Source organism: Arachis hypogaea, chromosome 14 (assembly GCF_003086295.3).
Source record: "Arachis hypogaea cultivar Tifrunner chromosome 14, arahy.Tifrunner.gnm2.J5K5, whole genome shotgun sequence".
NCBI lineage: Eukaryota > Viridiplantae > Streptophyta > Magnoliopsida > Fabales > Fabaceae > Arachis > Arachis hypogaea.
The window spans coordinates 79,664,299-79,679,202 of record NC_092049.1 but is presented as its reverse complement, the minus strand read 5'-3'; the positions used below and the strand labels follow the sequence as shown (position 1 = coordinate 79,679,202).

General features: G+C 38.2%; 1 non-coding gene across 1 annotated transcript; it reads left to right on the top strand.

Annotated features, from left to right (window-relative positions):
- Positions 1 to 1,610: 1,610 nt before the first annotated feature.
- On the top strand, positions 1,611 to 1,718 carry LOC112746651 (small nucleolar RNA R71). The gene has a single exon (XR_003174522.1). It is a non-coding gene; the product is annotated as a small nucleolar RNA R71 (small nucleolar RNA).
- Positions 1,719 to 14,904: the final 13,186 nt, after the last annotated feature.

The following is a 14,904-nucleotide window of genomic DNA, read 5'->3' as shown; positions in this document are numbered from 1 at the left end:
TTAGAGTTTGGTTGTAGCCTCCCAACACCAAACTTAGAGTTTAACTGTGGGGGCTTTGGTTGACTCTGCTTTGAGATAAGCTTTTTATGCTTCCTCTTCATGGTTGCAGAGAGAGATCCTTGAGTTGTAAACACAAGGTTGTCCTCATTTAATTGAAGGATCAATTCTCCTCTGTCCACATCAATCACAGCTCTTGCTGTGGCCAGGAAAGGTCTTCCTAGGATGATGGATTCATCCTCTTCCTTTCCAGTATCCAGGACTATGAAATCAGCAGGGATGTAAACGCCTTCAACCTTTACTAACACATCCTCTACTTGTCCATAAGCCTGTTTTCTTGAATTATCTGCCATCTCTAATGAGATTTTAGCAGCTTGCACCCCATAGATTCCCAGTTTTTCTATTACAGAGAGGGGCATGAGGTTTATCCTTGAACCAAGGTCACACAGAGCCCTAAAGATCATGGTGCCTATGGTACAAGGTATTATGAACTTTCCAGGATCCTGTCTCTTCTAAGGCAATGTCAGTTGATCCAGATTACTTAGTTCATTGGTGAACAAGGGAGGTTCATCTTCCCAAGTCTCATTACCAAATAATTTGGCATTCAGCTTCATGATTGCACCAAGGAACTTGGCAGCTTGCTCTTCAGTAACATCCTCATTCTCTTCAGAAGAGGAATACTCATCAGAGCTCATGAATGGTATAAGGAGATTCAACGGAATCTCTATGGTCTCTAGATGAGCCTCAGAGTCCTTTGGTTCCTCAGAGGGAAGCTCCTTATTGATCACTGGACGTCCCAGGAGCTCTTCCTCCTTGGGATTCACGTCCTCTCCTCTCCTCACAGGTTCGGCCATGGTGTTTATGTCAATGGCCTTGCACTCTCCTTTTGGATTTTCTTCTGTATTGCTTAGGAGAGTACTGGGAGGGATTTCAGTGATCTTCTTACTCAGCTGGCTCACTTGTGCCTCCAAATTTCTAATGAAGGACCTTGTTTCATTCATGAAACTCACAGTGGCCATAGATAGATCAGAGACTAAGTTTGCTAAGCTAGATGGATTCTGCTCAGAATTCTCTGTCTGTTGCTGAGTGGATGATGGAAAAGGTTTACTATTGTTAAACCTATTTCTTCCACCATTATTAAAGCCTTGTTGAGGCTTTTGATCCTTCCATGAGAAATTTGGATGATTTCTCCATGATGGATTATAGGTGTTTCCATAAGGTTCACCTAAGTAATTCACCTCTGCTATTGCAGGGTTCTCAGGATCATAAGCTTCTTCTGCATAAGAAGCTTCTTGAGTACTGTTGGATGCGGCTTGCATTCCATTCAGACTCTGAGAAATCATATTGACTTGCTGAGTCAATATTTTGTTCTGAGCCAATATGGCATTCAGAGTATCAATTTCAAGAACTCCCTTCTTCATAGGCGTCCCATTACTCATAGGATTCCTCTCAAAAGTGTACATGAACTGGTTATTAGCAACCATGTCAATGAGTTCTTGAGCTTCTGCAGGTGTTTTCTTTAGGTGAATGGATCCACCTGCAGAAGTATCCAATGACATCTTTGCCAATTCAGACAAACCATCATAGAAGATATCCAGGATGGTCCATTCTAAAAGCATGTCAGTAGGACACTTTTTGGTCAGTCCTTTGTATCTCTCCCAAGCTTCATAGAGGGATTCACCTTCTTTCTGTCTAAAGGTCTGAACGTCCACTCTAAGTTTACTAAGCTTTTGAGGAGGAAAGAACTTGGCTAAGAAAGCCGTGACTAGCTTATCCCAAGAGTTCAGGCTATCTCTGGGTTGAGAGTCCACCCACACTCTAGCTCTGTCTCTTACAGCAAAAGGGAAAAGCATGAGCCTGTAGACTTCAGGATCTACTCCATTAGTCTTAACAGTATCACAGATCTGCAAGAATTCAGTTAAGAACTGAAAAGGATCTTCAGATGGAAGTCCATGAAACTTGCAGTTCTGCTGCATCAGAGAAACTAATTGAGGTTTCAGCTCAAAGTTGTTTGCTCCACTGGCAGGAATGGATATGCTTCTTCCATGTAAATTGGAATTAGGTGCAGTAAAGTCACCAAGCATTCTCCTTGCATTATTATTATTTTCAGCTGCCATCTTCTTTTCTTGTTTGATAATTTCTGACAGGTGTTTGCTGGTTTGTTGTAATTCAGCTTCTCTTAGTTTCCTCTTCAGAGTCCTTTCAGGTTCTGGATCTGCTTCAACAAGAATATTCTTGTCCTTGCTCCTGTTCATATGACAAAGAAGAGGGCACAGAAAAATAATAATAATAGAGATCCTCTTTTTTTTTCTTTTTTTTTTTTTGCTTTTTTTTTGAGTGAGGGAGAGATGTTAGTAGATGAATAAACAAATAGAAGGATGAGAGAGGGAGAGGATTTTTGAAAATAATTTTTGAAAAAGAGTAAGTGATTTTCGAAAATGGTTTTTGATAAAGGTTAGTAATTTTCGAAAATTAAGATTTAAAAATTAAAATAATTAGTTAATTAAAAAGAAATTTTGAAAAAGAGGGAAGGGATTTTCGAAAATGAGAGAGAGAGAGAGTTAGTTAGGTAGTTTTGAAAAAGATAAGAAACAAACAAAACGTTAGTTAGTTAGTTGAAACAAATTTTGAAAATCAATTTTGAAAAGATAAGAAGTTAGGAAGATAGAAAAGATATTTTGAAATCAAATTTTTTTGAAAAAGGTGAGATAAGAAGATATTTTTAAAAAGATATGATAGAACTTAGTTTTTGAAAAAGATTTGAATTTTTAAACTCACAATTAATGACTTGATTCACAAGAAATCACAGGATATGATTCTAGAACTTAAAGTTTGAATCTTTCTTAACAAGTAAGTAACAAACTTGAAATTTTTGAATCAAAACATTAATTGATTATGTTATTTTCGAAAATTTGATACAAAAATAAGAAAAAGATTTTTGAAAAATATTTTTGAAATTTTCGAAAATAACTAAAAAATTGAAAAAGATTTGATTTTTGAAAAAGATTTTGAAAGAGATAAGGTTTTTAAATTGAAAATTTGATTTGACTCATAAAAACAACTAGATTTTAAAAATTTTTGAAAAAGTCAAATCTAATTTTCGAAATTTTGAGAGAAAAAAAGGGAAAGATATTTTTTTTTTATTTTTGAATTTTTAATGGTGAGAGAGAAAAACATGAAAATGATGCAATGCATGAGAATTTTAGATCAAAACAATGAATGCATGCAAGAATGCTATGAATGTCAAGATGAACACCAAGAACACTATGAAGATCATGATGAACATCAAGAACACATTTTTGAAAATTTTTTTATGCAAAGAAAACATGCAAGACACCAAACTTAGAATTCTTTAATGCTTAGACACTAAGAATTCGAGAATGCATATGAAAAACAAGAAAAGACACAAAACATGCAAATGCAAAGATCAAACAAGAAGACTTACCAAGAACAACTTGAAGATCATGAAGAACACTATGAATGCATGAATTTTTGAAAAAAATGCAAGATGCACATGCAATTGACACCAAACTTATAACATGACTCAAGACTCAAACAAGAAACATAAAAATATTTTTGATTTTTATGATTTTATGATTTTTTTGTATTTTCTTTTAATTTTTTCGAAAATCATTTGAAAAAGAAAAATAAGGATTCCAAAATTTTTAATATGAATTCCAGGAATCTTGCCATGTTAGTCTAAAGCTCCAATCAAAGGGTCAGGCATGGCTTAATAGCCAGCCAAGCTTTAGTCAAAATATGAGTGTAATTCATTCAATTTTAAGCCAAAACTTCAGTCCAAAAGAATTTAGACATGGCTTTATAGCCAGCCAGGCTTCAACATGCTTCATGAAACACTAGAATTCATTCTTAAAAATTATGAAGAAAAATAGATTTTTGAAAACATTTTTTTTTCGAAAACAAAGGAGAAAATTTTTGAAAGATTTTTTTAAAAAAATTTTTGAAAACTTTTTGAAAAGAAAACAAAAAGAAAGTTACCTAATCTGAGCAACAAGATGAACCGTCAGTTGTCCAAACTCGAACAATCCTCGGCAACAGCGCCAAAAACTTGGTGCGCAAAAATTATGATTACACTTTAATTATGTAAAGTTCATCGCTCTTTCTTTCCCTGGTAATGGCGCCAAAAACATGATGCCAATACCATGGTTCACAACTTCGCACAACTAACCAGCAAGTGCACTGGGTCGTCCAAGTAATACCTTACGTGAGTAAGGGTCGAATCCCACGGAGATTGTTGGTATGAAGCAAGCTATGGTCACCTTGTAAATCTCAGTCAGGCGGATATAAAATAGTGATGGAGTTTTCGAAATTAAATAATAAAAGAGGGATAGAAATACTTATGTAATTCATTGGTGAGAATTTCAGATAAGCGAATAGAGATGCTTTCGTTCCTCTGAACCTCTGCTTTCCTGCTATCTTCATCCAATCAGTCTTACTCCTTTCCATGGCTGGCTTTATGTGATACATCACCATTGTCAATGGCTACTTTCGGTCTTTTCTCGGAAAAATGATCCAAATGCCCTGTCACGGCACGGCTAATCGTCTGGAGGCATCACCCTTGTCAATGGCTTCACCTTATCCTCTCAGTGAAAATGGTCAACGCACCCTGTCACGGCACGGCTATTCATCTGTCGGTTCTCGATCATGCTGGAATAGGATTTACTATCCTTTTGCGTCTGTCACTACGCCCGGCAATCGCGAGTTTGAAGCTCGTCACAGTCATTCAATCATTGAATCCTACTCGGAATACCACAGACAAAGTTTAGACCTTTCGGATTCTCTTGAATGCCGCCATCATTCTAGCTTACACCATGAAGATTCTGATTAAGAGATCTAAGAGATACTCATTCAATTCTAATGTAGAACGGAAGTGGTTTTCAGGCACGCGTTCATAGGGAATGATAATGATTGTCACGTTCATCACATTCAGGTTGAAGTGCAAATGAATATCTTGGAAGCAAAATAAGATGAATTGAATAGAAAACAGTAGTACTTTGCATTAATCTTTGAGGAACAGCAGCGCTCTACACCTTAATCTATGGAGTGTAGAAACTCTACCGTTAAAATTACATAAGTGAAAGGTCCAGGCATGGCCAAGATGGCCAGCCCCTAAAACGTGATCACAGGAGCAAAATACGATCCAGGATGTCTAATACAATAGTAAAAGGTCCTATTTATAATAAACTAGTTACTAGGGTTTACAGAAGTAAGTAATTGATGCATAAATCCACTTCCGGGGCCCACTTGGTGTGTGCTTGGGCTGAGCTTGAGTGTTGCACGTGTAGAGGTCCTTCTTGGAGCTGAACGCCAGTATTTGTGCCAGTTTGGGCGTTTAACTCTGGTTTTGGATCCTTTTCTGGAGCTGGACGCCAGAATTGGGCAGAGAACTGGTGTTGAACGCCAGTTTGCGTCGTCTATTCTTGGCCAAAGTATGGACTGTTATATATTTCTGGAAAGCCTTGGATGTCTACTTTCCAACACAATTAGAAGCGCGCCATTTCAATTTCTGTAGCTCCAAAAAATCCACTTTAAGTGCAGGGAGGTCAGAATCCAACAGCATCAGCAGTCCTTCTTCAACCTCTGAATCTGATTTTTGCTCAAGTCCCTCAATTTCAGCCAGAAAATACCTGAAATCACAGAAAAACACACAAACTCATAGTAAAGTCCAGAAATGTGAATTTAACATAAAAACTAATGAAAACATCCCTAAAAGTAACTAGATCCTACTAAAAACATACTAAAAACAATGCCAAAAAGCGTATAAATTATCCGCTCATCATAAGGCATGTCACCTGCCCGTGGAACTGGAACATAAAGCCTACTGGGCAACCAGATTCTTAAACTTTGATGGCAAATTAGCAGGAGAAAAAAGATTGCTCCAGCTAAATGAGCTAGAGGAATTCAGATTCACAGCTTTCGAAAATGCCAAGCTTTATAAAGAGAAATAAAAAAAGTGGCATGACAGAAAGCTGTCATCTAGAATCTTTGAGCCAGGACAGAAGGTTCTGCTGTTCAACTCTAGACTCAGACTATTCCCTGGGAAATTGAAATCCCGGTAGAGGGGACCATACGTGATTACAAGTGTATCACCGTATGGTTATGTGGAGCTTCAAGATATTGATTCTGATAAGAGGTTCATTGTCAATGGACAGAGAATCAAGCACTATCTTGAAGGCAACGTTGAGCAAGAGTGCTCAAGGCTAAAGCTAGACTAAAAGCTCAGCAAGGTCCAGCTAAAGACAATAAAGAAGCGCTTGCTGGGAGGCAACCCAGCCATGGGGCATCAATCCTCTAAGCATTTTGCCCTATTTTTATTTTTATTTGTTTATATAGAGTTCATTGATAACAAGGTAAAGAATCAATTGCATAAGTTCACAGGGTTACAAAAGGAATCTGCACACAAAACAGAGAAAAAGAGCTCACTGGCAAGAAAACGCCAGTAAGAGCCTATTTTGGGCGTTCAGCGCCCAAAAGGGGCAGCCAATGGGCGCTGAACGCCAGTAAGGATAGCAATCTGGCGTTCAACGCCAGAAAAGGGCAACAACTGGGCGTTGAACGCCCAGGAGAGCAGCATTTGGGCGTTGAACGCCCAAAACAGGCAGCGTTTGGGCGTTCAAACGCCAGGATGATGGGGAGGAGGTAAATTCGTTTTTCTTCATATTTTTCATTCCAATTTTGATTCCCATGTTTCAAATCATGATTTCTTGCATAAACATGTTAAGAACCCTGATTTCTAAAATCCCTAATTTCTAAAAATCCTACCTTAAAAATATCAAATGTATCTTAATCCATAAGCACAAATCCTTTTTTTTATCCAATTCAACTCTTTTTCAAAAATCTTTTCAACTCATCATTATCTTTTTCAAATCTCCAAATTATCTTTTTCAAAATCTAGATCTAGCTTTTTCAAAAATCTTTCATATCTTTTCAATTTTAAACTATATCCTTTCTTATCATATCTTCTATCTTATCTTTTCAAAATCAATCTTTTTTATCATATCTTTTCTAAATTTTCGAACCCACCCCCCCTCCCTTTAAATATGGGTTCGGCCTCACCCCCCTTCCATCAACAATTGCACCTAGCTCTCCTTCTATCCCTCTCCTTTCTTTTCTTTTGCTTGAGGACAAGCAAACCTCTAAGTTTGGTGTGTTTATCCGAGATCACTAAGATCATGGCTCCTAAGGGAAAACAAACCACTTCAAGAGGCAAGAAAGAGAGCGTTCCAAAACCACTTTGGAATCAAGGGAAGTTCTTATCTAAAGAACATTCAGACCATTATAACAAAATAATGGGTCTGAGATCAGTGATCCCGGAAGTTATATTCGATCTGAAAGAAGACGAATATCCAGAGATCCAGGAGCAAATTCGAATCAGGAACTGGGAAGTCCTAGCTAATCCTGAAACGAAAGTAGGGAGGAACATGGTTCAGGAGTTTTATGCTAATATGTGGCAAACTGACAAGCAGAAACTATCTGGAACTGCTTTCTATGACTATCAGACCGTGGTCAGAGGAAAGATTGTTCATACCCACCCTGACAGGATCAGGGAGATCTTAAAGCTACCTCAGCTGAAAATGATCTAGACTCCTTCAACAGGAGAATGATGAGAACAGACAAGGGCCTGGATAAGATTCTAGAGGACATATGTATCCCTGGAGTCAGGTGGACCACCAACACAAAGGGTGTCCCAAATCAACTCAAGAGAGAAGATCTCAAACCAGTCGCCAGAGGATGGCTGGACTTCATTGGGCATTCTCTGTTGCCCACTAGCAACCGTTTTAAAGTAACTGTTAAAAGAGCAGTAATGATCTATTGCATCCTGATGGGAAAAGAAGTGGAAGTTCATCAGCTAATCTCAGCTGAACTCTACAAATTTGCTAACAAAAATTCTAAAGAGGCCAAGCTGGCTTATCCAAGCGTGATTTCTCTGCTCTGCAAGGACGCTGGAGTAAGGATGGGGATAACTGAGTATATCTCAGTTGAGAAACCAATCACCAAAGTATCAATGGAAAAACAACAAGCACAGGATGATCCCACCAAGAAGAAAACACATGAATTTCTCCCAGAAATCCCTCAATCTGAATACTGGGAGTATCTTGAGATGTCTGTTACCAAGATAAGGGAAGCGATGGAACAAATAATAAAAGAACAGAAGGAACACAGTCAAATTCTTACCTATATGTTTAAAGAACAAGAGGAGCAAGGGCGTGACTTAAGGGAATTGAAGCGCCAGAAGTTATCTCTTGAAGGACCAAGCACCCCACAGATCAGAGGAACATCTACTTCCCAGAACAAAGGTTGTTAAATTCCAATTTCTGCTTTAACTCTGTGATAGTGTCATTATAGAAGTTCACCTTAGGAGTCATATAGTAGTAATTAGTATCTATTTTGATTTTATCTCCAATTAAGCCATAGTTTATTTTTCTCATCATCAGCAAACATGAATAAAATAGTAGATCTTCTGAATAAGAGGTAATAAAATTTCGAGTTTTTAATAAGAGAAATTCTAATTAGTTACATGTGGTGGCAATACTTTCTGTCTTCTGAATGAATACTTGAACAGTGCATATGTCTTTTGAATTTGTTGTTTAAGACTGTTAAATATGTTGGCTCTTGAAAGAATGATGAACATGAGACATGTTATTGATAATCTGAAAAATCATAAAAATGATTCTTGAAGCAAGAAAAAGCAGCAAAAAAAAAAAGCCAATAGCCCTTAAAACCAAAAGGCAAGGGTAATAAAAAGGATCCCAAGGCTTTGAGCATCAGTGGATAGGAGGGCCTAAGGGAATAAAATCCTGGCCTAAGCAGCTAAACCGAGCTGTCCCTAACCATGTGCTTGTGGCGTGAAGGTGTCAAGTGAAAACTTGAGACTGAGCGGTTAAAGTCAAGGTCCAAAGCAGAAAGAAGAGTGTGCTTAAGAACTCTGGACACCTCTAATTGGGGACTTTAGCAAAGCTGAGTCACAATCCAAAGGGTTCACCCAATTATGTGTCTGTGGCATTTATGTATCCGGTGGTAATACCGGAAAACAAAGTGCTTAGGGCCACGGCCAAGACTCATGAAACAGCTGTGTTCAAGAATCATCATACTGAAATAGGAGAATCAATAACACTATTTGAATTCGAAGTTCCTATAGATGCCAATCACTCTGAGCTTCAATGGATAAAGTGAGATGCCAAAACTGTTCGGAAGCAAAAAGTTACTAGTCCCGCTCATCTAATTAGAATCTGAGCTTCACTCAAAAACTCTGAGATATTATTGCTTCTCAACCTATTAGTCTTCTATTTTATTTGTCTAGTTGCTTGAGGACAAGCAACAGTTTAAGTTTGGTGTTGTGATGAGCGGATATTTTATACGCTTTTTGGGGTTAATTTCATATAGTTTTTAGGATATTCTAGTTAGTTTTTAGTTTATTTCCATTAGTTCTTAGGCAAAATTCATATTTCTGGACTTTACTATGAGTTGTGTGTTTTTCTGTAATTTCAGGTATTTTTCTGGCTGAAATTGAGGGAGCTGAGCAAAAATCTGATTCAGGCTGAAAAAGGACTGCCGATGCTGTTGGATTCTGACCTCCCTGCACTCAAAGTGGATTTTATGGAGCTACAGAACTCGAAATGGCGCGCTTTTAATTGCGTTGGAAAGTAGACATCCAGAGCTTTCCAGAAATATATAATAGTCCATACTTTGCTCAATGATAGATGATGTAAACTGGCGTTCAACGCCAGTTCTCTGCCCAATTCTGGCGTCCAGCGCCAGAAAAGGATTAAAAGTTGGAGTTCAACGCCAGAAATGGATCCAAACCTGGCGTTGAACGCCCAAAACAGCCTTATGCACGTGAATTGCTTAAGTCTCAGCCCCAGCACACACCAAGTGGACCCCAGAAGTGGATCTCTGCACCATCTATCATAGTTTACTCATTTTCTGTAAACCTATGCTACTAGTTTAGTATTTAAACAACTTTTAGAGACTTATTTTGTATCTTATGACAATTTAGATCAAAACTTTGTACTCTTGACGACATGAGTCTCTAAACTCCATTGTTGGGGGTGAGGAGCTCTGCTGTGTCTCAATGAATTAATGCAAGTATTTCTGTCTTCTATTCAAACATGCGTGTTCCTGTCTAAGATATCCATTCGTGCCTAACTATGGAGAAGGTGATGATCAGTGACACTCATCACCTTTCTCAATCCACGAACATGTGTCTGACAATCACCTCCGTTCTACATCAGATTGAATGAATATCTCTTAGATTCCTTAATCAGAATCTCCGTGGTATAAGCTAGATTGATGGCGGCATTCATGAGAATCCGGAAAGTCTAAACCTTGTCTGTGGTATTCCAAGTAGGATTCAGGGATTGAATGACTGTGACGAGCTTCAAACTCGCGAGTGCTGGGCGTAGTGTGATGCGCATAAACGTGTTATGCTACGATTTAGGAAATTGCACGATCGGCAAAATTCCTTCCGGCAAGTGCACCGGTTATCGTCGTCAAGTAAAAACTCACAATAGAGTGAGGTCGAATCCCACAAGGATTGGTTGAGTGAGCAATTCGGATTAGAAGTGTGTTCTAGTTGAGCGGAATCAAGATTTGAGATGAGAATTGCGGAATGTAAAATTGGCGGGAAAAGTAAATGACAAGAAAATTAAATGGCTGAATCTTAAATTGCATGAATTAAAGAGCAGAATGTAAATTGCTGAAATTAAAAGGGAATGGGGATGATTGCAAGAATTGAATTGCAGAATGTAAAGAGAAAGTGGAAATCAGAAATGGGGAATTCATTGGGTTTAGGAGATATTGAAATCTCCGAATCAAAACATGTAAATCTCTTCCTCAACCAATGCATTCATTGAATTTTGCTTGGCAATCTTATATGATTGGATCCCAATTCCTTGGCTCACCAATGCTCTCTAAAAACAAACAAATTCCCAATCCCTTGGTTTAAATGTTCATAAGAAGAGATGATGCTTGATCACTGATTATACCACACAATTTCATGAACCACAATTTGGTAGGATTACATGTCACAATATCCATCCAAACCCCAATCCAATCCACTGTGAGAAAGCTTCTCTAGCATGAATCCTCCATTCCTTTCCCAAGGCTCCGAAGGATTCCAAGTATGAGTAGTCTCTTTCCCAAGACAACTACTCAATGGAATTAGATCGAGAAGCTTTCTAACAAAATTCAAGAGAAAAGATTGAAGAAGAAGATACACTATTATTGATTCATTGAATTACAATAGAGCTCCCTAACCCAATGAAAGGGGGTTTAGTGAATCATAGCTCTGAATTCAATTACAAAGAAAAAGAAACTAGCTAAAAATCAAAGTAAAAGTCCCCTTCTAACTTAACTTCTATCCTATTTATACACTTTCTATATTGAGCTTCAGTTGTGCTTCTTGGGCTTTGAGGCCTCTCCTTGCTTTCCTTTTGTCTTGGGTTTATGATCCATAATCTTGATGAGGTTGTTGATCCAAATCCTGTAACATTTATTGAGCCAACTTAGTGATAATCAAATAATGGCACATGACTCAATAAATGAGATTTCAAACTCATCAATCCCTCAGGCCCAATCCCATAAACCATGATATTCAATTGGGTTTCATACCAAAGTAAGTTTAAGTTAATAATTGTGCTCAAAGACTAACTTAAATCACAATATTTTTGGCCCAGAAACCTTTTTTCAAGAGTGGCGTTTAAGTTGTAGTTTAAGCTTAAACTGCAACTTAAACGCCAGACACTTCCAGTGATGCCATTTGTAGAAGCACGTTTAAGCTTCAGTTAAGGTTAAACTGAAGCTTAAACGTGGAAATGGAAGAAGGTAGCCCTGGAGAGTCATGTAGTCGAACACGTTTAAGCTTCAGTTTAAGGTTAAACTGAAGCTTAAACGTGGAGATAGGAAGGGCAGCCCTGGAGGTCGAACACGTTTAACCTCCAGTTTGAGGTCAAACTGGAGGTTAAACGTGGAAAAGGGTGGAGGCATACTGGAGGTCGAACACGTTTAACCTCCAGTTTGAGGTCAAACTGGAGGTTAAACGTGGAAGCTTGGAATGGTGGCCCTGGAGGTGTCGAACACGTTTAACCTCCAGTTTGGGGTCAAACTGGAGGTTAAACGTGGAGATGGAGAGAGCAACCCTGGAGTGAAAAAACTATCGAACACGTTTAAGCTCCAGTTTGAGTCAAACTGGAGCTTAAACGTGGAATGGCCCCTGGTACTCTTCCTGGTTCTGGCGTTTAACCTCCAGTTTGAGGTCAAACTGGAGGTTAAACGTGGAACTCCTCCCTGGGTGGCATACTCATTCTGGCGTTTAACCTCCAGTTTGAGGTCAAACTGGAGGTTAAACGTGGAATGCTCCTTAAGTGAGGCTTTTCATTCTGGCGTTTAACCTCCAGTTTGAGGTCAAACTGGAGGTTAAACTTCAATCCCAGCATTTCTTATCCTTCATGATTTTGGCGTTTAAGCTCCAGTTTAGGCTTAAACTGGATCTTAAACTCCACATGTGATATTCAAGCTTCCTTTATTGATTTTGTTGCTTCCTTGCTTAGCCTCTTCTTCCCTGAAATCATCCAAACAATTGCATCAAAGTCTTGCAAAATTTCATGAGACATCTTTCATTCATAGCATTTAAGTAATATAACTAAAACTCATGGAATTTGCATCAAAATCATATTGTTTGGATGGTTCATTACTTTGTTCTTCATTTAACCATTTTTGGTTACTTTAAGCTCAAGAAAATGCATAAAATAACTAAAACTAACAGAAAAATGCCAGTGAAACTAGCCTATGATGCCTTGGCATCACAACACCAAACTTAATACTTGCTTGTCCCTAAGCAAGTCCTGAGTTATTTGAGAAGAAAGTATGAACAGAAAGTAATTACATTGGCTATATTAGCAAGCATTTGAAGTTCATCAGAAGGGTTCTATGCAGAAAGTTGCAGCATCACTTTTTCATACTTATCAGGTAGGATTATCACTTTTTCATTGCATCCATCAAAAATTGCTATGGCCTCCTGTTATTCTTATGTCTTTGGCACTTTTCTTTTGTTTTTCTTTTCTTTTTCTTAGAGCTTCTTTTGCTCCTTGTTTGCTTAGTGTCATGTGTTGCACAAGCCTTTGGCCTTTTCTTTTTCTTATCAGTGCACTACACATATCCACTTTAGGCATTTTAGTTCACATTCCTTCTTGAGACATTGGTGCCCAGCACCTTTTTGTGTGACTAAATGTTTTGTATTGAGGTTGCTCTTGATAATGGACTTTTGGTTGATAATCCCGGGTTAGTTAACCCAAGTTACCAAGTGTTGAAACACTCCTCAGAACCTAGTCATCCAAGCATATCCTTAATACATAAACACCACAGGCATTTGTCTCAGAAGTTCAAACCATTGGTGCCTAGCTTATTTTCTCAATTTTTTTGCTTTTTGGTTGCCTTTTTCCGTGGCTTTTTCTTTTCCTTTTTCTTTCTTTTTCATGGCCAAAGACATTTATTCATCAAGATCCATAGACAATTTTTACTTCTACATAAAAAATGATAATTCTACACCCTAATTTTAGTGATGTGACTAAACAATCAAGCATGCATACCACCACTTAATTCTACTTGATTTGTAACTAATTTAGCCAAGTTACTTTTGTTCAAGCTTTTCTTTTTTTTGGAAACAGAACAAGCATGGCACGCACTTGTTTAAGAAGGTGAAGTTATATCCAAACATCTAGGCATTCACTTTATTCAAAGCACTTAACAAACACACATACTAAAAAAAAAACGACTCATAAAAAAAAAAAAAGACTCCACCTAACACTTAAATGACTTATGATGAAAACACGTTCATAAAGACAATTCACCAATTATCATTTGATTATTAAGGAACGAGACCACCTCTTATTTTTTTGCTTGGTTCTTCTTAATTCTTGGGATCCTGCTTCTTCTTGCTTCCTGCCTCTTTTTGACCACTTGTGCTTCCTTTGTCTTTTCTTATGAGCTTTTTCCAGAATCCAGCCTTTTTCATCGTTTCTTCCACTCCTTTTTCAAGGATCATTGCCTTGTTTATTTCTCCTTCTTTCCTCCCTTTGAAATACTCATCATAAGCTGGGAATGCTGGGTCCATCTTGTGTAGGTGTTCCCCTATGTAGTTAAGCTTGATTTGCGAACTGATGTTGTAGTCAGCTTGGACTGAGTATCTTGCATTCTGTAAAGTAGTGGCTTCCTTGATTGCCAAGACATTGGCATCTTGGTGTTGGCATATGTGGCTGAAGGATTCCTGTAAGTGTAGATTTTGTTCCCTTTGCAGATCAAAGAATCTTGATTCAAAGTTCCTTTGCATATCCATCATTTTTAGATGAAAGTCTTCTTGTCTTTCCTGAGACCTCATGTATTGTTGAGACATTCCTTCCATGATTTCCTGCATTCTGCTCATATCCATGGGGTCTCTGGGAATTCGTTGTCTTGGAGTTGCTTGCTCTTCTTGCTCTTCTTCTCTGTCTTCTCCTTCCTGTCTTTCTTGTTCTGCTTCTTGCTCGGCTTCCACTTGTTGCCCTTCTTCATTTCTTCTTCTTGTATGTCTTGGAGGAGTTGGGCCAAGAGTCATTCTGTGTGCAGTTATGGCTAGCCCAGGATATAGCCAATTAGGTCTTTCATCCTCAAGTGGTACTTGGGCATCGATGCATAGTCTAATGATGGTGCTAGGGAAATGAAGCTAGGATTCAGGGTCACTTTTCTCACTAAACTCTTGTATCTGTTCAGCAATGAGTTTATGAACTTTGATCTCTCCTCCAACCATAATGCAATGTAGCAAGATGGCTCTTTTAGGGACTATTTCTGAAGAGTTTGCAGTGGGTAGGATGGATCTCCTAACTATTGCATACCACCCTTTAGCTTCAGGTG